This window comes from Pelodiscus sinensis, chromosome 2, assembly GCF_049634645.1.
Source record: "Pelodiscus sinensis isolate JC-2024 chromosome 2, ASM4963464v1, whole genome shotgun sequence".
Classification (NCBI taxonomy): domain Eukaryota; kingdom Metazoa; phylum Chordata; order Testudines; family Trionychidae; genus Pelodiscus; species Pelodiscus sinensis.
Genome location: NC_134712.1, coordinates 252,671,133 through 252,696,974, shown reverse-complemented (window position 1 = coordinate 252,696,974; position 25,842 = coordinate 252,671,133). Strand labels below are relative to the sequence as shown.

The 25,842-nt window shown below is 48.0% G+C and overlaps 1 protein-coding gene across 5 annotated transcripts in view; it reads left to right on the top strand.

Annotated features, from left to right (window-relative positions):
- Nucleotides 1–25,842, top strand: part of GJC2 (gap junction protein gamma 2) — a 78,828-nt gene that overhangs the window by 4,590 nt on the left and 48,396 nt on the right. Inside the window, exon 1 of one of the 5 annotated variants that reach the window (XM_075922950.1) lies at nt 24,935–25,139. The exons of the other annotated variants lie outside the window; for them this stretch is intronic. The gene's annotated coding sequence lies outside the window, so the exon portion shown is untranslated. Of the gene's footprint in view, nt 1–24,934; nt 25,140–25,842 lie in introns of those variants that run through there. 5 annotated transcript variants of the gene reach the window in all.

Genomic DNA, 25,842 nt, shown 5'->3' with positions numbered 1-25,842 from the left:
TAGGGATTTCCTGAGAGGTAACCGGCATTCTTTCCATGCGTAGGCATTTCCCCTCCTCCAGACAAGCCCCAGTGAGTAACTCTCTCCTCCCTGGCTATTGGCTCCTGAAAGCGCTGAAACAGTCTTTCTGGAACGCTCCGGCAGTGCAAAAATCCAGCTCTTATGTCCCATATTAGCTTCATGCCATATCGAGAGAGCAGGCAGCCGGATCATTGCTCTGCTGCCACGGCAACGGGCCAGGAGCCTGAGGCCTGCATGCGGCCTCTGTGAAGTAGAGCCAGATGGTGGCTGTCCTTTTAAAGGGGTAGGGGCTGCCCATGGAGAGCTCAGGTCCGGCCTTGCAATGTTCAGTCTGGATCGGAGCAGCGCTCGAAAGGGGTGTGGTGAGAGGCCTCAGAGGAGTGGCTGTGTTAGTCTGTAACTTTAAAAAGAATGCGTCGTCCTGTGGCACCTCTAGGGTGCGTCTACACTGCACCATGGTTCAAAATAAGAGACGCAATTTGAGCCATGCAAATTGCGTATCTAATTTCGATCTTATTTCAAAATAGCTTCTGTCGTAATTCGGCACTGTCTGCACGGCACCAAATTTCAAAATAACCCGCTCTTCCGAAACATCCCTTACTCCTCGTGGAATGAGGTTTATAGGGATGTCGGAATAGTGAGCCCGAAATAATGGGCTTGCTGTGAAGACGCGGGATAGTTCTTTCGGGATACTCCGATATCCCAAAGTAGTATTGCAGTTTAAATGTAGCCTTAGGGTATGTCTACACTTGCAGCCAAATTTGAACTACCTGTTATTCCTCCTGCAATGAGGTTTAGCAGGTAGTTTGAAATAGGGCTTTATTTCGAACACCCGTTTCCCTGCTGCGTATAGATGCGGGGAGTTAGTCCGGGCTTGTAAATTTCAAAAAATGGCACCTGGCCAGGAACATGCAAATCAAGCGCGGGATATTTAAATCCCGGGCTTGATTTGCAATTCCGAATGCCTACATTTGCAGCCCTAGTTCGAATTAGGCTGCAGGTGTAGACATACCCTTAGAGATTAACCAAAATATATAGATCATGAGCTTTTGTGGGCAAAGCCACTTCATCAGATGAGTGGGAGTGGAAATAACAGAAATCAAGATAGATGTAGATATATAAAAATAGCAGAAGAAGTACTTGTCAATGGTAGAAACTGTATTAATTAGGCTAATTAAATGGGCTGGATGTGTCCCATTTGTAGCTTTTGATGTGTAAATGCAAATATCAAAGGTGAGGGAAATTGGCTTTGTAGTGCGTTAACTAGTTAGGGTACGTCTAGACTACATGCCTTTTTCGAAAGAGGCTTTTTCAAAAGATACTTTCGAAAAAGCTTCTTTCGAAAAAGAGTGTCTAGACTACAATTAGTACTTTCAAAAAAGCAAGCTGCTTTTTCAAAAGATAGCACCCAGGCAGTCTGGATGCTCTCTTTCAAAAAAGCACAGTATGTATTAAATAGCACCTTTTTTCGAAAGATCACTTTAGAAAAAAAGGCGTTATTCCTTGTAAAACGAGGTTTTCCACGGTCAACAAAACCACCGCATTCTTACGATTTACTGTCAACAGAACACGGCGGCAGTCTAGACGCAGGTAAAGATTTTTCCAAAAAAGGCCACTTTTTTTGAAAAATCCCTGTGGTCTAGACACACCCTTGAATGTCTTTGTTCAAGCCCATGGTAACAGCATCAAATCTATAGATGAATTCCAGTTCTGCAGTCTCTCTCTGTAATTAGCTGGTGACACTCCTTTGTAGAAGGATGGCTACTTTTCAATCCATGAATGAGTGCCCATGGAGGTTAAAACAGCCCCCTCACACACACCCTGGTTTGTGTGTGTGCTACCATTTCTGCTGACTGATTTGTGCCCATTGATCCCTCGTTGCAGAGACTGTCCAGGTTGGCCAATGTACGTGGTGGAAGGGCATTGCTGGCTCTTGATGGCATGTCTCATAGCAAAGGATGTGAGAGGTGTCGGCCTTGCAGGGCGCTCTGGCCCTTGGAATGTACTTTTGAAGAGGAAGGTGGCAGCATAGGAGGAGTGAGCTGCTGTTTCTGTGACACTTGAGTGGCTGTAGGTTGCTGATCACAGGCGACAAGTGGGGGGTGCACACAGGGCCACATAGCAGGAGAGGCTGACCAGCAGCTGGCAAAGGTCCGCACCACGGCCTCCCCTCCCTGGCAGCAGCGGTGGGGAAGGTGCAGGACCAATAACTCCAGCCTGCGTGACTCTGGGGAGTGCTGGGAAAAAGTGAGCAGGAGGGGGTGGAACTAGGGGTGGGGAGACGTGGGGCTAGTGCCCCCCTTTTCCCCTGCTACACGTTGCCTATGTTATGGATGCTCAGCTGACATGGGCCTTGATGCAACACAGTGCCTCTGTACATAGACTCAGAGGCTACGTCTACACTGGCAAGATTTTGCGCAAAAACAGTGCTTTTGCGCAAAATCTTGCCACCTGTCTACACTGGCTGTGAGTACTTGCGCAAGAACACTGACGTTCTAATGTATAAAATCAGTGCTTCTTGCGCAAATAGTCTGACGCTCCCGCTCAGGGATAAGCCGTCTTGTGCAACTGTTCTTGCGCAAGAGGCCAGTGTAGACAGGCAACATCAATTTCTTACTCAAGAAAGCCCGATGTTTAAAATGGCCATCGGAGCTTTCTTGCGCAAGAAAGCGTCTACACTGGCACGGATGCTCTTGCGCAAAAGCACATCTCTTGCGGAAAGGCACATGCCAGTGTAAACGCTCTCTTGCCTCAAATACTCTAAGGCAAAAACTCTTGCGTTAAAGAGTATTTGCGCTAAATCATGCCAATGTAGATGTAGCCATAGATTTGTTAAGGCCAGCAGTGGGGCTTATCAGGGAGGAGAGATAGCGCAGTGGCTTGCTCAACCTATGGTTGTGAGTTCAATTCTTCAGGGGCCACTTAAGTTTCTGGGGTAATTCTGTTGCAGATGATCCTTGGTCCCACAACAGGGGACTGGACTCAATGACCTCTCAAGGTCTCTTCTAGTTCTATGACATAGGTATATATCTATTTAGATCACCTAGTGCAGGGGTGGCCAATCTGTGGCTCCAGACCCACATGTGGCTCTTCAGAAGTTAATATGTGGCTCCTTGCACAAGTACCAAATCCAGGGCTGGAGCTACAGGTGCCAACTTTCCCCTGCACCGGAGGGTGCTCCCTGTTCAACCCCCAGCTCTGCCCTAGGTGCTGTCCCTCTTGGATCCTGCCCCTCCCCACTGAGCCGGTTACACCCCTGCTTCCCCCTCCAGTGCCTCCCAGTGAGAGAGCTGGTCACAATGGGCAGGAGGAAAAGGAGGAGGTGGCACTGACCGGTGGGGCTGCCACTGAGTGGATAAGCTGAGAGTGGTGGTGGGGAGATGATCAGGGCTGGTGACCTATTACCGTGGCTCTTTGGCAATGTGCATTGATCATTTCTGGCTCCTTCTCAGGTTTAGGTTGGCCACCCCGACCTAGTGCAACCTCCTGCAAAACACAGGCCACAGAGTCTGATCCGGTGACTCATGGGTCGAGCCCAGAGAATTGTGTTTCCCGAGAGGGACACAGCGACGTTAGCCATCCATGAAGTCAGTCCAGGCCTCGTGCATCAGACTCTGGGCACCTGCACTCAGGGAAGTAAATTGAAAAGCTCCCCGTGGAGTTGAAGAGACCCTGGATGAGGCCCTGACCCACCAGTTGGCCATCCCAGTTGGCCATTGGCCAGCTAAGAATACAGGCGCTGAACTCTCACGCCTCCCTTGTTGGCGGCTGGTGACACCTCAGAGAGAGAGACGGGTGAGGTGGCTCCCGGAGCCCGTTGACAACACTGGGTACAGGCAAGTCCTTGTCTGCCCCCACACAGTCTCCACTGGTCTCAGGCACTGGAGTCACACGTGCAGCATCCTAACTCTTCAGGCAAACTCACAAAATCACCTGCTTGCTGGACTAAATAAAAAGCATGAGGGAGACACTGGGTCTGCTCTGACCAGGGACTTACGGCAGGAGTATGATACAATTCCCCAATGTCTACTTAGGGGTGTAGGAATGTGCTCTTAGCTAAATTGCCGCAAGCCTATAGTGGAGGGCCAGGCGGTAAAATGACACACACAGCTGCCCAAACAAAGGGAAGCACAGGGGCTCTCCCTGATCCCCTGTGCGCTGAGCCAGTGTGCCCACTAGATGGGGCACTATCCTTCCCGAAAAGAGAAGCACAGTTTGAAAACTTCCCTTGGGCCAAACTCCTGTGATGGACCCAGGGTAACAGGGCTGGGGTGAGTGGCAGAGGCACAGGGCCGTTTTAATGACTTGGCAACTGGGACTTCCTAATTCTGCCAGCCACACGATTTACTTTCGGGAAATGCTTTCTTAGGTGGTTTGCAGAGAGACTGAAAAGCAGCCAGTCTGTGTGCCTGAGACCCACCGCATCTTAATTTGAGGAGAGCGGGAGGGGTGAAGAATATACCCCAGGCCAGATGTTTGAAATAACTCTGCTTCTAAGAGCTCGGTGCAGATATATAAATGGGGAAGGAGAGGACGGGATTTTCAAGAGCCCTTGACTCCCAGTTCTTAAGTGAACTGGTCTGATTTTCAGAAACCAGCGCCCAGTAGTCCCCATTGGTCTTGTCTTTGTAATCTGGCTCTTGGTGCATTTTGCTCGTTTTTCTGTTTGTACATTATTCTCCGGCAGGCTGTGGCTTCCATTATTTTATTGTTCTGTTAGAAGGACGCAGTCCAGCAAACAGTGGCTCTCTTCCCCTGGTCTGCTGGCTCGTCGGGGAGTAATTGCCCCCCAGTATCAGTGAGCGTTTTATTTGCTCCCAGATTGCGTGACTGAAACTTTTACAACTGGGAGAAGGGAAATAGGTTGCTGTGGAAAATTCATAAAGGAGTTTGGAGCCGGTTCCCCCAGGGGTGTGAAGCAGCAGAGCTCCGTTAATGCCCATGGAGCACGGCCAGTTGATATCACCGGCAGATAGATACATGCTATGGGGCTGGCTCTATGGGGGGTGGGGAGCAGGAGTCAGGGCAGGACATGGGGGATGTGGGGAGCTCAGGGCAGGACGCGGAGGGGCTCTCTCCCTTCTCCTGGTCTTTCCCAGGGCAGGGCACAGTAGGGGCTGTGTCTGGGCCCCTTTCCTGGTGGCAGGCAAGATGGCGGGGCCCCACCTTGGCTGGCCATTCCCTTGATGGAGCAGCTGCCCCCAGTGGACGCTACAGGCTAACTCTCCCCTGCGGGCTTGCTGCCCTCAGCAGCCACTTTCATCTCGCCTCCCTCCGGACAGCAGCCCCTCCCTTTGCATGTTATGGAAAACAGTCCTTTTCCCAGAGCATCCAGTTGTCCTGGCAACCAAGCCCTGGCTTTCTTGAAGTTAGGAGAAAAGGAAGCTGCCTACCCAGTTTGCTGGCTCTAGCTCTTCCTGTTTAGTGGGAGTTCTGGGACAGAGGGACTCGCAGACAGACAGACGCACTTTAAAATATAGAGAGATGGTAAATAGAGCCCTACCCAATTCATGGCCTTCAAAAATGCGCCACGGACCGTAAAATCTGGTCTCCCCCCTGTGAAATTGCTTTTAGCCTATACTATGCACATTCCAGGGGGGAGACCAGGGTTTCTCAAATGGAGGGGCCTGACCCGAAAGAGATTTCCAGGGGGTGCAAAGGTTCATTTAGAGGGGGGCTGCAATACTGCTACCCTGAGTTCTGCACTGACCCCAGAGCTGGGCAGCTGGAGAATGGCAGCTGCTGACAGAGGGCCCAGTTCAAAAGGAAGCGCCAGCACCAGCAGTAGCGCAGAAAAAAGGGTAGCAGGGCCACAACTCCCCCCCTCACCCACTACAATATACTGCAACCCCCCAAACTCCTTTTGCAGCCCTGTGCCATTTCAGATTTAAATAGCTGAAAATCACGAGTGGAGTTATAGAATCATAGAATAATAGGACTGGAAGGGACCTCGAGAGGTCATCGAGTCCAGCCCCCCGCCCTCAAGGCAGGACCAAGCTCCGTCTACACCATCCCTGACAGATGTCTATCTAATCTGTTCTTAAATATCTCCAGAGAGGGAGATTCCACCACCTCCCTTGGCAATTTATTCCAATTTTTGACCACCCTGACAGTTAGGAATTTTTTCCTAATGTCCAATCTAAACCTCCCCTGCTGCACTTTAAGCCCATTACTCCTTGTCCTGTCCTCAGAAACCAAGAGGAACAAATTTTCTCCTTCCTCCTTGTGTCACCCTTTTAGATATTTGAAAACCGCTATCATGTCCCCCCTTAATCTTCTTTTTTCCAAACTAAACAAGCCCAGTTCATGAAGCCTGGCTTCATAGGTCATGTTCTCTAGACCTTTAATCATTCTTGTCGCTCTTCTCTGTACCCTTTCCAATTTCTCCACATCTTTCTTGAAATGTGGCGCCCAGAACTGGACACAGTACTCCAGCTGAGGCCTAACTAGTGCAGAGTAGAGCGGCAGAATGACTTCACGAGTTTTGCTTACAACACACCTGTTGATACAACCTAGAATCATATTTGCTTTTTTTGCAACAGCATCACACTGTTGACTCATATTCAACTTGTGGTCCACTATGACCCCTAGATTCCTTTCTGCCATGCTCCTTCCTAGACAGTCGCTTCCCATCTTGTATGTATGGAACTGATTGTTCCTTCCTAAGTGGAGCACTTTGCATTTCTCTTTATTAAACTTCATCCTGTTTACCTCTGACCATTTCTCTAACTTGCTAAGGTCATTTTGAATTATGTCCCTATCCTCCAAAGAAGTCGCAACCCCACCCAGTTTGGTATCATCTGCAAACTTAATAAGTGTACTCTCTATCCCAATATCTACATCATTGATGAAGATATTGAACAGTACGGGTCCCAAAACAGACCCTTGAAAAATCATGTCTGGAGAGAATCATGTCTGGAGAGGAGAAAGTAAATAAGGAACATTTATTTACTTCTTCCCATAACACAAACACTAGGGGCTCACCCAGGGCACGTGTACACAGCAAGGCTAAACTCGAAATAAGCTATGCAACTTGAGCTATGCTAATTGCATCGCTTAAGTCCAAATAGCTTATTTTGAGTTTTGGCACTGTCTACACAGCAGTTATTTCGAAATAAAGAACTCTTCCCCCGACTTCTCTTGTTCCTTGTACAATGAGAGTTACAGGAGTCGGAGTAAGAAGCCCGTTATTTCGAATTTATTTTGAAATAGTGGGCTTACTGTGTAGACACACACTAATTTATTCCAGAATAACGGATGTCATTCCGAAATAATGCTGCTGCATAGACATAGCCCAAATTAAATTAATAGGCAGCAGATTTAAAACAAAAGAAAATATTTCTTCTTGCAGCACATTCAACCTGTGGAACTCCTTGCCAGAGGATGTTTTGAAGTCCAGAACTTTAACAAAGTTCAAAAAAGAACTAGATAAATTCATGGAGGTTAGGTCCATCAATGGCTGTTAGCCAGGATGGGTAGGAGTGGTGTCCCTAGCCTCTGTTTGACAGGGTTGGGAATGAGTGACAGGGGAGGGATCGCTTGATTCCCTGTTCTGTTCACTCCCCCTGGGGCACCTGGCATTGTCCGCTGTTGGCAGACAGGACACTGGGCTAGATGGATGTTTGGTCTGACCCAGTCTGGCCATTTAGATGTTCTGAATTTATGATTTGTAAAATCCTAGGACTGTGAAATGGACCAAAATGGACTGTGAATTTGGTAGGGCCCTAATGACAAAACTTGAAGTGTCTGGTTTTAATCTGCTTGAAGCAGTTAGAAGTGAGGAACTTTTATCTATGGCCTGAGGGTAGATTTAAACCCCTCTCCTCCAAACTTCTGACTTGTTGTTAACGTCCTCGTCAACTTTTGCTTAATTCTGAGATTTACCAGAATCTACTTCAGAGAAAAGATTTTGACAAATGAGGGGAAAGCATCTTCTAAAAACAACCAGTGGCAATATGAAGGACTGATCCCACATCCACTGCAGTCCAGAGTCTCTCCATCAACTTCAATTAGCCTTGGATGTTTTTGCAACGTTTCCCATGGGTGGGCTCCCAGAAGAGTTTACATTTCAAAACACTGAGGCCTGATCAAATCTGAATTTCACCAGACCCCTCTCGGACACACGTTTATTGTCATCTCTTTCCTGTCCAGGACAATGCTATTGCTTGTTGTCCTGCTCAGCTATTTCCTAGAACGCTGCAGACAGAGCTAGTTAAAATTCCAGTTTCCTTTCTGCTGCAACTGTTATTTCTCCCCCAAAGTGCTTTCAAATGGCTGAAGGGAGGCCATTATGCACTGAGGGTGAGGAGGAGACACGTCATGCTCCAGCGCTAGTTTGTACAGGATCAGGGTTCCCACTAAACTGGGTGCTTGTTGTGGCCGCTTAGGAGAGTCACATACCACCCAGCTGATTAGCAGAGCACCCACAGCCAGCCATAGAACAGCAACATGTGTTTCTACTGGTGGTGCACATCTGCACATGCCTCTGTGCACACAAAATTATTCTGCACAGGGATGGAAAAGATTAAAGGGAACTTTGTACAGGAGGTTGGTGACTTCTCTGCCTGACTAATTTGCGTAATTCTAATGTACCATCATACCATCCACTGCCTTCAGCACGGGATTGTTTGTTTTCCGGTCAGGACTATTTCTTTTATACAGTGACACCTTTGTTATCTGGTACTCTGTTAACCAGAAAACTTTGTTAACCAGCATTGCCACCAGCCACAATACTGGCACATCTTCAAGCACACAGGCCTGGCTTGGTTTACCGTGACTGGCTTAACAATTTTTTATTTAAGAAGTACTAATCCTCTTTAACTCAAAATAGAAATGTGAGACCAACTGCCTCAAACTATAAAACTACCAATAGTAAAAGCTTGAGTTTTACTATTATTGTCCATTGGTTTTTCCTAGGTTGATGGGATTCTCAGATAACTGGAATTTTTAGATAACCGGAACACCCTAATCTGCGAGCGTGCCAGATAACACGGTTTTACTGTACTAGTGTTCAGAGGATCCCACTGAAAACTGGTCCGCATTGTGCTTGGTTCTGTACCGAGAGGGCTTACTCTGCAGAGTTTCTAGTTCAAATAGATAAGGCAGAAAAAGACTGGGAAACTGGAGAGACTGAGTGAGTTGCCCAAGGTCAGGCAGGAAGCCTGTGGCAGACCCAGAATGTGATCCTAGCTCTCCTAAGTACCTGTCCCTTGTCTTAAGTATCCTTCCTGAACTTATGGCTTACTTAAATGGCATTGTGCTATAGGTGAGTGTAGCAAGACCTTAGTAGCAATGAACCACAATAAAATCTTCTGAAAAGAACCAGCCCGGAAGAGAGTCCGGAAAAGTGGACATAGGAGCGGCCACACTGGGTCAGACCAAAGGTCCATCTAGCCCAGTGTCCTATCTTCCGACAGTGGCCAATACCAGGTGCCCAGAGGGAGTGAACAGAACAGGGAATCATCCAGTGATCCCTCTCCTGTCACCTATTCCCAGCCTCTGACAAACAGAGGCCAGGGACACCATTCCTGCCCATTCTAGCTAATAGCCATTGATGGATCTTTCCTCCATTAATGTATCTTGTTCATAATGTATGTAGTTCTTTTTTGAACCCTATTGTAATCTTGGCCTCCACAACATCCTCTGGCAAGGAGTTCCACAGGTTAACTGTGCGCTGCATGAAGAAAAACTTCCTTTGGTTTGTTTTAAACCTGCTACCTAGTCATTTCATTTGCTGACCCCGAAGTGCATGAGGTCTCTCCTGTTGAGCTTCTTATAAACCAAGGACATGGGGCTCTGCAGAGGTCGCATGGAAGCAACGCTTTGTGTAGCTTTCCTCCCCACACAGAGACAGAAGCTCTGGTCTAGTCCACAGGGCTCATGCACCCATTGATCAACGGGACTTCCCCAGAGCGTTGTGCCTCTGTCTGGGCCCTCCTGTGTGTGATCTCCAGAAAGTCTGGGTGGTCTCGGAGGGAGGAGACCTGAGGCCGGTCCCCAATACACCTGCTCTCTGTGAGCTGAGTAAGTCATTTCGCCTCTCGGCCCCGTGGGAGAAGATACTGGGCGTGCCCAAGTCTGTTGAGCGCTTTAAGATCTGGGGGAGCAACTCTAGAGATGGGACAAGCGTCGTTCCTTCCTGCTACCAGGTGACAGCGCTTTTCTGGGACACGGGTGAGACTCCAGTGCCGGAGGTTAGTGACCCATCTCACGATGGCTCGTTGGTCACTGTGAAAAGAGTCTGTTGGCTTCATTTCAGTGCCTAACCTACAAGCATCCTGGAGTCCCAGTGCATTTGTGCCAATCAGCTCCTTTGTTGGCCAAGGATTGAACAGGCCAGAGAATTCAACTCTCCTTTCCTCCCATGAGGTCCAAGCCAAGGACACTGGGGGTGAGCTGGCGCTGCTGTTGCTTGAGCGGTACCCGACCAGCAGCTAAATGGCAGCTGCCAGAATGGGCCAAGAGAAATCTGATGAGGTTCAATAAGGACAAGTGCAGAGTCCTGCACTTGGGACGGAAGAATCCCAAGCATTGTTACAGGCTGGGGACCGACTGGCTAAGCAGCAGTTGAGCAGAAAAGGACACGGGGATTACAGTGGATGGGAAGCTGGATGTAAGTCAACAGTGTGCCCTTGCAGTCAAGAAGGCTAATGGCCTATTAGGGTGCATTAGGAGCACTGTCAGCAGATCTAGAGAAGTGATTATTCCCTTTATTCAGCACTGGTGAGGCCACATCTGGAGTACTGTGTCCATTTCTGGCCCCCTGTTACAGAAAGGATGTGGACGCATTGGAGAGAGTCCAGCACAGGGCAACCAAAATGATAAGGGGGCTGGAGCACATGACTTACAAGGAGAGGCTGAGGGATTTGGGCTTGTTTAGTCTGCGGAAGAGAAGAGTGAGGGGGGATTTGAGAGCAGCCTTCAACTCCCTGAAGGGAGGTTCCAAAGAGGATGGAGAGAGGCTGTTCTCAGTAGTGGCAGATGGCAGAATGAGGGACAATGGTCTAAAGTTATAGTGGGGGAGGTCTCGGTTGGAGATTAGGAAAAACGAAGTGCTACATAGTCCTGTTTTTTATTTCCTTAGGAGGTTGGTGAAGCACTGGGATGGGTTCCCTAGGGAGGGGGTGGAATTTCCATCCCTAGAGGTGTTTAAGTCCTAGCTGGGATGATTTAGTTGGGGTTAGTCCTGGGTAGCGGGTTGGACTTTGGGCAGCGGGTTGGACTGGATGACTCCCGAGGTCTCTTCCAACCCTGTGATTCTGGGTTATTCCAAGACAGTCACTCCACACTTAGTCTCCTGGAAAAAAAAGTGAAGCTCTTTCTTCCCAAAATAATTATTACGGGTGGAGGAATGTCAGTTTTGCGTCGTTCCCTGCTGTAACATTCCATCCACTCTGAGACAGCCGGGAATGCTGTCTGAACAGGGATGTGGGGAGTGCCCCTTGGCTGTGACATCTCAGAGCTGTCTAGGCTGCCAAAGCAAATCCACAACCGCACGGTGATGTCAGGGTTAAGGGCTTATCTTCAGAGGACAATGAGCACACAGAGTGATTCACTTATCAGCAGTGTGCCCGCAGCTTGCTGTTCAAGGGAGTAGCACTTCGCCCCCTGATGCAACTCCTCCTCCAAGGGCGCCCATGGCTGAGAATGTGCCAAGCACACGAGGCGGGGGGACTGCCTTTCAATGAGGCATTGTTGAATTAAAACAGGAACTGTATCTTGATCGACTGCAGCTAGAGGTGCCCAGGGCCGGTCCACGGCCCTTTGGGAGAAAGCATTTTCAAGGCACGGGCAGAAAGGAGACCTAAAGGAATGTGCAAGTGTGAGTTGCAGCCAAGCGGAGCCACCCCCCAACTAAATTAGGGGCTCTCAAATCCAGATGTGGGGCAGAGGCATGTGGATTCTGCTTGGTCAGATCCAGGGGAAAAGATGTTGCTGAGTTGTGGTCTTGGTTAGCAGATGTGGTCTAACGGATCCAGGCAAATTCAAGAGGGACTTACTCATTACCATGGGCTGGAAGATTTTTGGGCGTGGGGTGGAGACATATTTTAGATGCACATCATTGAAATTGTCTCCTTCAGAAGCAGAAGGACCTGGTGATGGAGTTTAAGGTTTCCATGTGTGACCAACCGATTCCAAGTATAAACACAGGAAATTAGAGGGGGGCACTCGAGGCTGGGTTGGATTTTCCAGATGTGGTTGCATTGATGGGGTGCCAGCTATTTCAGGGTGGGGGATAGTTTGGTGGCTTTTGCTCCTCCTGTCTGGGAGATGACTCAGTGCTGAATTTGGAGTGAGAGCCTTAGTCAGTTCTCACCTATGTCTACACTGCAAGCTTATTTTGGAAAAAGCTATTCCGGAAGAGATCTGAAATAGCTTATTTCTCTATAGAGCGTCCATACTACAGGGAAGCCTTTACATTAGTCCAAGGAGGCGCCCCTAATGTAGATGTGCTATCTTGATTTAGAGTCCCAGGAGGCACTGGGGAGGAATAACGTAGAATGGCCCCGGGGGAGGGGCGAATTTCGACATAGCAGCAGTGGAGCATCCACACACACCCTCTTCTGAAAGACCTTTTTCAGAAGAGGCTTTGTGGACAGGGGCAGCTAACAGGGAGTTTCGTGAGGGAGTCGAGGGGAGGAGTTGGAAGGGGGCTAGGTACACTTGGCATTCTTTACAATTTTTAAACTAAACTAAAACCAAAACTAACACTACCTGATTTAAATACAAGCCCTCCCAGTAATCTAATTCTCTGTGGAGAGATGGCAGGCAGAAGCCCAGAAGCAGAGTGGGGGCTATCCTGTTTATTGCACCCAGTGTAGCATGTATGATTACCTGCCCTATGGGCGGGTGGCCTTAAGTGTGATTCGGTGCAAGACACTCCTGGCCCTCAGAGACCGTGCACGGACTTTGGAGGCCAGGGTGGCTGACCTGGAGGAGCTGAGGGAGGCTGAGAGGTACGTAGATGAGGCTTTCTGGGACGCTGTAAAACTGTCCCACCTCCAGTCAGACTTTAGTAGTAACAGTGGGGCTGTGTCTAGACTGGCAAGTTTTTCTGCAAAATCATATGATTTTGCAGAAAAACTTGCCAGCTCTCTACACTGGCTGCTTGAATTTCCACAAGAACACTGACGATCTCACGTAAGATCGTCAGTGTTCTGGTGGAAATACTGTGCTGCTCCCGTTCAGGCAAAAGTCCTCTTGCGCAAATCATTTGCGCAAGAGGGCCAGTGTAAACAGCACAGTACTGTTTTCCGCAAAAAAGCCCCGATGGCAAAAATGGCGATCGGGGCTTTTTTGCAGAAAACCGTGTCTAGTTTGGCCACAGACGCTTTTCCGTAAAAAGTGCTTTTGCGGAAAAGCATCCTGCCAATCTAGACGTGGTTTTCCGAAAATGCTTTTAACGGAAAACTTTTCCTTTAAAAGCATTTTTGGAAAATCATGCCAGTCTAGACGTAGCCTGGTAGCTTAAACAATGAGAAGTCCTGTGGCACCTGATAGACTAACAGATTTATTAGAGCATAAGCTTTCGTGGGCAAAGACCCACTTTGTCAGATGCATGTAGTGGAAATTCCAGAGGCAGGTATAAATATACAGGCATAAGAAAAGAGTTCCAATCCAGATAAGGTTGGAGAAAACGAGGTCAATTCAGGCAGGGAGGATGAGGCCCACTTCTAGCAGCTGATGTGCAGCTTATGCTCCAATAAATCTGTTAGTCTATAAGGTACCACAGGACTTCTCGTTGTTTTTTGCAGATTCAGACTAACACGGCTACCCCCCTGATACTGGTAGTTTAGACTCATGGGCCACACCTAGAACCCCAAGGGGCGGTATGTGGCCCTCTAGCTGCAGGGTGTCCGCCCCTGCTGTGGGCTTCAGCCCTTCTGAGGTGTGGGAGACACGGCCATGGACGCATGTCTCACACTTTCCCCCCAAGCTATTCTGCAGAGGGCCTTTCTCTTCCTTTTTAGGGACATGCTTGAACGTTTTGGGCTTTGTCCCAATGCAGGGTGGGAAAGTCGTAGAAATCCCCCATTTTATCCTGGGATGGGAACACTGTTTCCCACCCCCACTGTACCCAGAATCACTCTCCTGACACCTGTGGAGTGACTCCGGGTTTGTTCTGGCGCGGGGGATAAGCCGTTGCTGCTCCATCCAGTAAGGTGGGGTTTTGGCTGGGGCGACTGCATCTGAGTCATGTACTCGGGCGGAGACAGGCACAGCCGTTGACTCTACCCTCTCATGGCTCCTCAGAATAGGAGGTTTCCAAGGAAGCAGCCAAAATAAATATTTTCAGCCTGGGCTGGGATCGTCTGAATGGGGCTGGAGGACGCAGGAATGTGCCACTACCGGCAGCCAGGAAGGTGACATAAGGTTCTGGGGGAACTCATTCATCAAAAGGAATCCAGTCTCCTTGTTCTGTGCCAGCTTTGCAACAGGGGCAGGGAAGTGTTTTGCAGCACCAAGCCGGCCCGGGGATGTGTGATCTGCCCTCTACCTCATGGAGTCTAACATTGCTTGCGATGGGAATTCCCGCCGCGGCTTCGTGAAGGGAGGTCCTTCCTCCGTGGGTTAATGGAGGGAGTTAGTGTGGATGTCCATGAGAGATTAGGAAGCTGACGATCGCTAGGTCAAGTGCAGTGGCAGAGGATGCTCGTTAAGCAAATTATTAATTGGAATTCTTCCCAAACAGGGGGTTGGGAGAGGGCAGGGAGGTTGTTCGCAATCTGCCTTGGTTTTGCTGTCTCGGAGTCAGGTGGATGGGACATGCTGGACTTGCTTAAGAGCTTGTGACAGGGTCTTTTTGTGGCTGGGCGGCCTAGTGGTTAGATTGCAGGGCTGGCAAGCCAGAGGAGATGGTAGGGAGTCTCAGGTCCTCCCTTTCCGCTGGTACCCAGCATAGGACAGGGTGTAGTTCAGCCCCTAAACACAGGGGGTTGGTCTCCCTCCCGGCAGGGGTGGGCGTGTGTCCAGATCAGTTTCCCTGGGCTACTTCCTACAAGTCTCTGTAGTTTGAGGCGTGGCCCCACTAGTCGCATTGCCCCCCAGTTTGGACTTACAGCAAGTGACGGCTTACATGTGCCAGTCAGCCCCCACGGAGCCCTGCACCCTTCTTTTCTCTCTCTCCCGGCCTGGCATTGGCTGCTGGGATAACGGGGTGGGGCTAGCAGAACCCGCAGGTTTCCTTTAACCCTGCTGTGCTGGGGTGTGTGTGTCTCTCTCTGCCCCCTCACCGAGCAGCTGTGAAGAGCTGCACAAAGGAAGCCACTTGCAGGGCCCAGTCATGACCAACTCTGCTGGTCCTACCAAGCCCGTCAACAATGCTTCATATTCTTTGGCAATCGTCTACTTGCATGCTCCCAGTTAGCTAACAACCAAAGCACCCTCCTCACCGGGCCTGTGGAGGTGAAACCCAGAACGCGTTCTCCACCCCATCCAGGCCCCGGCCTCTCTACTAAGGTGAGAGTCTTCATAGCCCATCACCAGTCTCCGGAGCCATCGCCTCTCCTCCCTGTTGTTTGGAATTCCAGACTCAGCAAAACAATATGGGAAAGAAATAATAGCCCATAATAATGTATGTCATCATGACTTCCCCCTGCATCGGTGACAATAAAAGGGTCAGTTCCCCTGGGCTGGAGAAGGTGGCCTCCATTTCAATAGCTGGAACTAGGTGTAATTGAACTGTATGAGTCAAACAATGTGATTTAGTGTCTGAAATGCGCTAGGTTTTTTCTCTCTTGGTGTACGGAAGGGGGGGTTGGCCGATGGAGGCAGGAAATGAAAATCCCCGTTCTCAAAGGCAGCGGCAATGTGGCTGTGGTACCCATCCTTTAATTTTCCATTCAGCTTTGGAAAATGTTTCTTGGACATCATAAACGGGCAATTACACAAGGAGCCAAAAGTCACAAAGTTGGCCAAGGGAGAACACAAGCTTTCAGCTGCATTTTGAAAAAGATTGGAGATGAAGTGATGGAAGGGGGGTTTGGAATGGCTGCCATATGAAGAGAGATGAATAAGACTGGGACTTTTCAGTTTAGAAAAGAGGAGACTAAGAGGGGATACGATAGAATCTATAAAATCATGACTGGTGTGGAAAAAGTGAATAAGGAAAAGTTATTTACATAAGAACATAAGAACTAGAGGTCGCTACATTAAATTAATAGGTAGTAGGTTGAAAACAAACAAAAGGAATTTTTGCTTAATGCAACGCACAGTCAACCTGTGGAACTCCTTGCCAGAGGATGTTGTGAAGACTGCGACTTTCACAGGATTCAAAAAAGAGCTAGATAAATTCATGAAAGTTTGGTGCATCAATAATTATTAGCCAGAATGGGTAAGAATGGTGTCCCTAGCCTCTGTTTGTCAAGGGCTGGAAATGGATGGCAGGAGAGGGATCAAGTCTTCATAGAATCATAGGACTGGAAGGGACCTCGAGAGGTCATCGAGTCCAGCCCCCCGCCCTCAAGGCAGGACCAAGCTCCGTCTACACCATCCCTGACAGATGTCTATCTAATCTGTTCTTAAATATCTCCAGAGAGGGAGATTCCACCACCTCCCTTGGCAATTTATTCCAATATTTGACCACCCTGACAGTTAGGAATTTTTTCCTAATGTCCAATCTAAACCTCCCCTGCTGCACTTTAAGCCCATTACTCCTTGTCCTGTCCTCAGAAACCAAGAGGAACAAATTTTCTCCTTCCTCCTTGTGACACCCTTTTAGATATATGAAAACCGCTATCATGTCCCCCCTTAATCTTCTTTTTTCCAAACTAAACAAGCCCAGTTCATGAAGCCTGGCTTCATAGGTCATGTTCTCTAAACCTTTAATCATTCTTGTCGCTCTTCTCTGTACCCTTTCCAATTTCTCCACATCTTTCTTGAAATGTGGCGCCCAGAACTGGACACAGTACTCCAGCTGAGGCCTAACTAGTGCAGAGTAGAGCGGCAGAATGACTTCACGAGTTTTGCTTACAACACACCTGTTGATACAACCTAGAATCATATTTGCTTTTTTTTGCAACAGCATCACACTGTTGACTCATATTCAACTTGTGGTCCACTATGACCCCTAGATCCCTTTCCGCCATGCTCCTTCCTAGACAGTCGCTTCCCATCTTGTATGTATGGAACTGATTGTTCCTTCCTAAGTCTTGCAGCACCTTAGAGACTAACCGAAATATAGATAGTAGCATGAGCTTTCAGGGGCACAGCCCACATTTTCAGATGATGAGTGGAGCAAGAGGCACAGAGGAGCTGAGAAACCTCCCAAATTTAAAGCAGAAAAAGAGGAGAAAGGAAGGAGAAAAAAACCCCTGTCAAATATAGTGCCTAAATGATGCTAATAGAGCGGGTGTAAGTGTCCAGTCCTTAGCTTTTGATGCAATGTGGTGTTGAATATTACCTGATTTATATTTAACACCTGTGCCTCTTGCTCCACTCATCTGAAGAAGTGGGCTGCGCCCATGAAAACTCATTTACACGTTTTGCATCGTTACTGCAGAGCCCTGTAGATGTTTTTCTCTTGGGGAAGTGATGAAACATGACATCCTTAGGGATTTGTATTCTGACTCCCATCTTCTGTCCCCACACAGAGACGGTGCTGAGGCTGTTTGTATAAGTGAGATAAAGGATGAGTCAGGTCGTTAGTGGAGAAAGTCCCAAAGATTGCATTCTCAAGAATATCCTCCCACTGTTCCTTTGCTGCTCCGGGAGAATCCTGTTGCCGACATTTCCAAATCCCTCCTGTCCCCTGAGCACTTCTGTGTTGCTTCTGTAGCAGCAAAGCATTTGTCAGTCATCCGTCGGCTGGTGTAAATCTGCTTTGCTGTGATTAAACGAAAGGAGCTCCCTTCAGTTATGCCAGGACCTAGCCCAGAGACCCTTGCCACTAGCTGCAGTCCAGTCCTCGCTGCTTTAGGTTTCCTGGGCACTTTTTGTAGCAATCTAAAGTCAAACCAGTTTCTTCAGGCCTTTATTTATCCGTCGCCTCCTTTGGTGTGAATTCAACTGTGTCAAATTAGGCAGCACCAACATTGGAGCCACTGTGTATGGAAGACAAAACAATCAGCTAGAGGACCCAGGAGGATGAGAGCAGGTGCTTCAGAGTGACCCTGGAGTCAAATCTTTTCTCCTGGGGAAGGGAGTTAGTAGCACCAACACAGTGTAACCCTGCAGGATCAGCCATTGTGGGAAAGAGTCTATTATTTGGTTTATCCAGTTGGCAGTAGCCCTTGAAGACTCCAGTGAGGATGGGTTCCAAGTACACTGGACATTAAGAACATAAAAATGGCCAGACTGGGTCAGACCAAAGGTGCATCTAGCCCAGCATCATGTCTGCCAACAGTGGCCAATGCCAGGTGGCCCAGAGGGAATGAACAGAACAGGATGATTCCTCCCCGTCGCCCATTCCCAGTCCCTGACAGACAGAGGTTAGGGACACTATTCCTACCCATCCTGGCTAATAGCCATTGATGAATCTATCCTCCATGAATTTATCTAGTTCTTTTTTGAACACTATTAAAGTCCTGGTCTTCACAACATCCTCTGGCAAGGAGTTCCACAGATTGACTGTGCACTGCGTGAAGAAAAACTTCCTTTTGCATACACATGCTTGCTCAGATGACAGTTTTTCTCCAGTAGAGCTGCTGCAGGAAAAGCATGGGGGCTAGGGATTGTGAGAAGAGATGCCAAGAGGGTCCCTGAAAGATGATCCATCTGTTGGAACCCAGTAAGGTTTCTTAGGCAATAGTGAAGTTTAGTGTAAGAAGTGCTGGGGGTACACAAGCTGTTTCAACTCAGTGAATAACACCTTGTTCATCTGTCCTATGTGTGAGTATGCACCTGGATATGTCTTGAGAGGGTTCCTGCCTTACGGGCCGGTCCACAGCATAAAGCAGATGGAGAACTCTTTCTGTGTCTGATTAAAGTAGGAGAGGCACTAGTTTTGGCCAGAGCGGTCAGAACAAGGGACTGTGGGATGCCTCCAAGAGGCTAAGAACCTCGACTTTCAACCATGCAAGGTCGAAATGTGTGTTACTCTTCCTAAATGCACGAGTACCCAAAATTGACTGTATCGGCCCTTAAAGTCAACAGAACGGCTTTGGTAGTGTGGACTTACTGTTTAGAAAAACAACCTCACATGGCTATATTTGATCTAAACTCCTAGGGCTTGTCTACACTATGGAGAAGATCGACCCTCCAGAGGTTGATCGTCTGGCGTTTGATTTAGAGGGTCTAGTGTAGATCCTCAAATAGAACACTGATGGTAGCTCCCGCTGACGTCCAATACTCCTCGATCTGCAATCAGTAAAGGAAGCCAACGGGAGCGTGTTTTCTCGTAAGCCTCTTGTAGCATAGACACTGTGGTGGCTCAGCTTAAGGTAAGCTGACTCCAGCTACATATTTTGCATAGCTGGATGGCGTATATTAAGCCGACCTGCCTGGTCTAGTGTAGCCTTAGGCCTAGTGTAGACCAGGCCTTAGTGTTGTGTACTGGCCTCATTGTACCTGTGCCGTTGCCCTGTTGCATTATCCTGCACTGAGCTGCAAAAGCATCACAAAACTGAAACGGTTTGGGAAGGGTTGGCTGGATCCCCCATCCCACCCCCTTTCCCCTAAAACTCCACTTCCTTCTTCCTTATCAACATTCATTCATGAAAAAAATCCCCATTGTGGTGAAGAGGGTGGGGGGGGGGGACTGACCTCCACTGATGGTCTTGCTCCGTTTCCACAGGGTGGCCAAGATAGGAACGTTGTAGGATCTCCATTTTTAATCTTTGTTTTCACAGCTGGGTGATATTTTTTTTTCCTTTTCTGCTTTGTATCACTGCTCATTCTCCGGAACGGCTGGTTTCAATGTGGCATGCGCTCGTGTTTCCAGGCTTGAACAGAAAACCGTGCCAGCTCCCAGCGAGGCAGAGGACAGGGTTAAAAGCTGGTCTGAGGAAAGGTGGACTGGGAAGCCAGCAAGTCACTGCAAAAACTCATTGCACAAGTAGATCTGTGAAAGGCCCCACGGTTGGGAAAAAGAAACAGTGCCCCATGGTGATGATGATAGATCTTTGCCCTTTGTACTGAATGAAGACTTAGCACATGCCTAGTGGTAATTTATTATGATTAGATCGAATCCTGAAGTCTCCATTACCTGGGCATTCTGCACCTGCTTAGCCAACGTGCTATTAAAGTCAATGGGAGCATGGCTGAGGAAGGGCTGAGAAGAAGAAAAAGTGTTTGTCTCGTGAAGGTGCTGGGAGACCAGGATTCTGTTCTGCCTTTGCCACCATCTCTGTTTGACCTTGGGCAACTCATTGAATCATTCTGTGCCACAGCTGTTAAATAAAGAGAAAAATATCCCATGACTTCAACTCTCTCGGTCGGTTAGATCAGTGTTTCTTAAACCGTGCGCTGTGGAGAACAGAATTCAAAATGGCCACCCTTAAAGGGGCAGGCAACTTTTTTTTTTTTTTGTTCAACAAAATCTTTGGTGTTCCTCATTAAAAAAAAATATTGTTTGGTGTTCCTTGGTCTTAAAAAGTTTAAGAAACACTGGGTTACATAGTACACTCTCTGGGGTAGGGGCTGTCTGTGTCGTGCTTTGCACAGTGGCTCCTTAATCTCTGTTGGCACCTCAGGGTAATGAAGAGTTAGATTTGGTCCCCACAGATCTCAGCGTTTGGCCTTCTGTGAAGCCCTTCTGGATTTATAGGCGTAACCTCTTTATTAATGGCAATCCTTCATTTAGCCCCATTGACTTGCATGGCACTTTAGAAAGCCAGAGGTTCCCTGCCCCAAAGAGTTTTCAGTCTAAGATTCGTAGACTAGTAGATTTTAGAGCCAGAAGGGACCTCTGTGATCATATAGTCTGACTGCCTGTCTAACACAAGGCACGGTGCTCCCATGAATCATTTTCTCAAGGACACTAGAACAGTGTTTCTCAACCTTTTTTTATAAAGTACCCCTTTACAATAAATTATCAGTACCCGCAGTACCCTACAGTTTTCGGACAAACCGTTTTTTTTCTACCATTGCAACACATTTGTTTAAACAACTTAATCGTACCTGGGCCGGTGATGAAATTTTTGGATGTAAAAAGTACAAAAATAATAAAGCGCGGTAAAACTTAAAAGAAAAATTCAGTTTTCTCCAAATTTCAGTTGTGTTGATGTATCCCCCCCAGACTTCTCTCGAGTACCCCTGAGGATACTGGTACCACTGGTTGAGAAACACTGCACTTGAACATGTCTCTTAGAAAAACATCCACTCTTGATCCAAAGATTTTACACTGATGGAGAATGCACCAGACGCCTGGGCGAGCTGTTCTAGGGGTTACTGACAGTCACTGTTTAAAACGCAAAATGTGTACCTTTTTTCCAGTCTGAATTTGTCAAGCTCTGTCTTCCAGCCACTAGTAATTGTGTTACCATTGTGTGTTAAATTAGAGAGCCTGCAGTTTTCCGATTTCTCTTCTCCATGTTACCTAGTCATGCTGATTTTAAAAATGTCTCTCTTCAGTAGCTGGTATTAGCATTCTCCTTCGTTATTGCTTGGAGTGGAAAATATTGTTTTCATCAGTGTGTGATATAACGACTTCATCTTGCTTTCCCCCAGATACAAACAGGTGTATTTAGTGAACATTTTGGCCTTTTCTTCATTATTGACAACTCTGCCATTTCCAGCAAGTAAATCGACAAGTGCCATTATTGGGGTTCCCTTTTTTCCTGATGTACCTTAAATTTTTTTAAAAAAATTAAAAAACATACCCCAAGAAAATCCCATGCTTCTTTCAGTTGTCCTTAACTTCACTGGCTATGGATTTCTCTTAGTGTCCTTTAGCATTCCTTATCAATTTTCTGCAATTTCTAGCTTCTGATTTGTATTCATTATTATCAACGGCCCTCTTTCCCGTATCTATCTATCTATCTATCTATCTATCTATCTATCTATCTATCTATCTATCTATCTATCTATCTATCTATCTATCTATCTATCTATCTATCTATCTATCTATCTATGACTGCTTTTTCTTCCCCTCGTAGCCTAGCTATTTTATTCTTAAAGACTTTTGGGGCATTTAGTAAAACATTATTAGACAATTCCCAGTAAAATCGGTCACATTTTCCTATTTAAATTCTTTCTCCCTTATGATTTGACTGCTAATTGTTTTCAGCTTTGTGAAACTGGTCCTTTTAAAGCAGCTCTTTTCAAACTTTTTTTGTGTGACCCAGTTAAGAAAATGGTTGATGCCCATGGACCTAGCATAATTATAGATTTTGACTAGCATTTGAGCCTTGGGTTGGGGATGAGGGGCTTGGTGTGCAGGAAGGGGTCCCAGGCTGGGAGGCAGGGCAGAGGGGTTCAGGGTGTGGGCTAGGACTCTGGGCTGGAGCTCAGGAGTGGGTTGTGGGGGTGTGGGCTGTGCCTGGGGGTGCAGGCCCAGAACTGAGGGAGGGGGTTGGTGCTTGGGATTTGAATATGAGCTTACCTTCAGAGAATACCAGTCAGCAGTTCAGCGGTGAGCAGTAGGCGAGCTTTCTGCCTGTGCTGGTGCTGCAAACTCTGCTGCACCCTGAAAATGGCCAGCAGCAAGTCCAGCTCTTAGGCAGAGGTCTGCAAGTGGCTCTGCATGCTGCTCTTGCCTGTAGGTACTGCCCCCAGCTCCCATTGTCCAATTCCTGGCCAATGGGAGTGTGGAGTGCCAGTGGGTCAGCGCACAGAACCCTGCCACATAGGAGCTGGACTGCTGTTAGCCACTTCCGGGATGCAGTGTGGTCTGTAGTGCCAAGACAGGCAGGAAGCCTGTCTTAGCAACCTGCTGGTCACGTGATATTCTGCGAGCCAATACTGGTTTGCAACCCGTAGTTTGAAAAACAGTTTCCCGGTGACTTTATATAACTGGTTTGGACTGTATTCCATTTACACATAACAAAGCACATAAAGGGGCAGATTTCCTGTTGATTTCGGTAGGGGGCAGGACCAGGCCCTAAGTTATACAAGATCCCCGCCCCCTCCCAAAAAACCCTGCAAGACACAAAATGCGAGAAACTCGTAGAGAGATTCCTGGTAGTAGAGGAGGTAAGAAGAATTTCCTGGAAGAAAAGAGAGAATCTTTCCAAGTTCTTCTATTGCTGTTCACCATTGGCTGTGTCTGATGGGGATGGACTGATGTGGACAGAGTAGTGGGAGAGGACAATAACGTTTACCGCAGAATTTTTGATACATTTTCAGGAGGAAGTTTACAGAGCATATAATGTTCAGTGGCTGCCTATGTGCTACTGCGGATCGGAAAATGGAAACATAATTTCACAGGAGGCGTCAAAACGGTTTCCATTTCACACGGTTCAGATCCGACCTTCTGTTGTGAAAGTTCCATAGTTTATTGATTACAAATATGGTAGGGTAATCATACTTGAATTCACGATTAAACATTTCCATGATCCATACATGAAAGCTGCATTCAAAATCCTTATCCATGGCGAGGGCGTGTGTGTGTGTGTGTGTGTGTGTGCGTGTGTGTGTGTGTGTGTAACAATGTTGACCATGACTATTTTAGTGGGGAGGGGCAACCTTGATCAATGAACCCAGCCAAGCCTTGTTTGAAAACAACCTTGCAGTATACAATGTCAGTGCAGGGCAGATGGGCTCTTGAGAATTAAGGCTTGTGAAATTCGAGATTAAAATAGGGTAGATATGCTGGAGGGCAGAATAGGGTCCAGAGTGACCTAGACAGATTGGAGGTTTGGGCCAAAAGAAATCTGACGAGGTTTAACAAGGACACGTGCAGAGTCCTGCCCTTGGGATGGAAGAATCCCAAGCATTGTTACAGGCTGGGGACCAACTGGCTAAGCAGCAGTTCTGTGGAAAAGGACCTGGGGGTTACAGTGAATGAGAAACCGGACAGGAGTCAACAGGGTGCCCTTGTAGCTAAGAAGGCTAACGGCATATTAGGGCGCATTAGGAGGAGCATTGCCAGCAGACTTAGGGGAGTGACCATTCCCCTTTGTTCAGCACTGGGGAGGCCACATCTGGAGTATTGCATCCAGTTCTGGGCCCCCCACTACAGAAAGAATGTGGACGCATTGGAGAGAGGGCAACCAACATGATGAGGGGGCTGGAGCACATGACCTAGAGGGAGAGGCTGAGGGATTTGGGCTTATTTAGTCTGCAGAAGAGACGAGTGAGGGGGGATTTGAGAGCAGCCTCTAACTCCATGAAGGGGGGTTCCAAAGAGGCTGGAGAGAGGCTGTTCTCAGAGGGGGAAGATGACAAACTGAAGAGCAACGGTCTCAAGTTGCAACAGGGGAGGTCTAGTTTGGAGATGAGGAAAAACTATTTCCCGAGGAAGGTGGGGCAGCACTGGGCTGGGTTCCCTAGGGAGGGGGTGGAATCTCCATCCCTAGAGGTTTTGAAGTCCCGGCTAGACAAAGCCCTGGCTGGATGATTGAGTTGAGGTTGGTCCTGCTGGGGGCTGAACTCCATGACTTCCTGAGGTCTCTTCCAGTCCTAGGACTCTATGATTCTATGTCATCTGCAGACCTCTCCACAGAGAACATTAATTCTCTGGTAGCTAATTTGCCTCACCCCCAAAGGAACGGGATGGCCTGTTTTCAGTCTGTGTCTTGCACAGACGAATTTACCCTTCTGCGATCTTGAGTCAGCGTAGATGTTCCAAAAGCGGCTGATAGGCAAAGCAATCTGGCCACGAGGACGGGGCATGGTGGGATCCCACCTGTGACAGTGAAGTACTAAGCAGTCCCCATCTGCGAAGCAGGCCTTGAAACTTGCCCATGCATCATAAAGCGCTTGGAGATCGGCTGATGGGGAGTTCTGTATCCGTGTGCTGATTTTGATTGTCCCTCTCCTTGGTGCTGGGAATCAATAGCTTCCTGATGTGGGATGTGATTTTAAAAAAAAAAAAGCGTAAGCCCTGACCCGAGAGCAGCTGCCCTAGCCAATGTCAGAGGGGTTAGGAGCCACCTATGTAAACACTTCCAGGAAGCCCGCCGTTCATGATCTACAGCCGCTGCCTCTTTCCTTCAAATCCGACTTGCCATCCAGCCACTTACAAATGCACTGACAGCTCTGCTCTCCACGCTGCGCCTCTCTTCGCTTAGACGGGGAAGGTATTGTACTCCATCAGGGCTGTTGTGCAAGTAACAGTGTGTGAGTAATGATGGTGTGTGTGTGTGTGTGTGAGTGTGTGTGTATTTAAATATTTTGTAGTGAAACAAAGCTGCCTGAAGAAACTCATGAAGCTCAGGCAGGGATTCTGGCCAGCAGGATACGAAGGAGCTTGTTGTAAAGGTTTCCTTTTATTTTAATTTTTAGCTGTTTGCAGATTTCAGAGCAGTTGGCAAGGGCGTTCCACCTATTGGCCACATGCTGCTTTTCTTTTCCCTGCACCCAGGCCTTGTCAGCAGTGGGAAAGGCATGAAGTCGGATTTAAGCAACCGGCAGTTTTGTGTTGACTGCTGCTTTTATGACTCTGGCCTCTTTATTTAGCTGGTTTGGGACCCCTGCAGCGGGATGTCCGGTGCTTGCCACTGTCCACTTGCTGGTTTTTCTGCATAGGCTTCTCTTTGCTTTCTGCCTTTCCCTGCCCCGTTGGCCTTTCCGAAATCAGACTTCCATGAGCTGCTTGGAGACTGATGTGCACTGCTGTCCGTATGTTGTCGCTGCTGCTAATATTACATTGAGAATTGTCTGCTGGGATCAGACTATTCAAGTTGCAGTGGGGGAGGTCTAGGTTGGATATTAGGGAAAAATATTTCCCTAGCAGGGTGGGGAAACTCTGAGATGGGTTCAATAGGGAGGGGGTGGAACCTC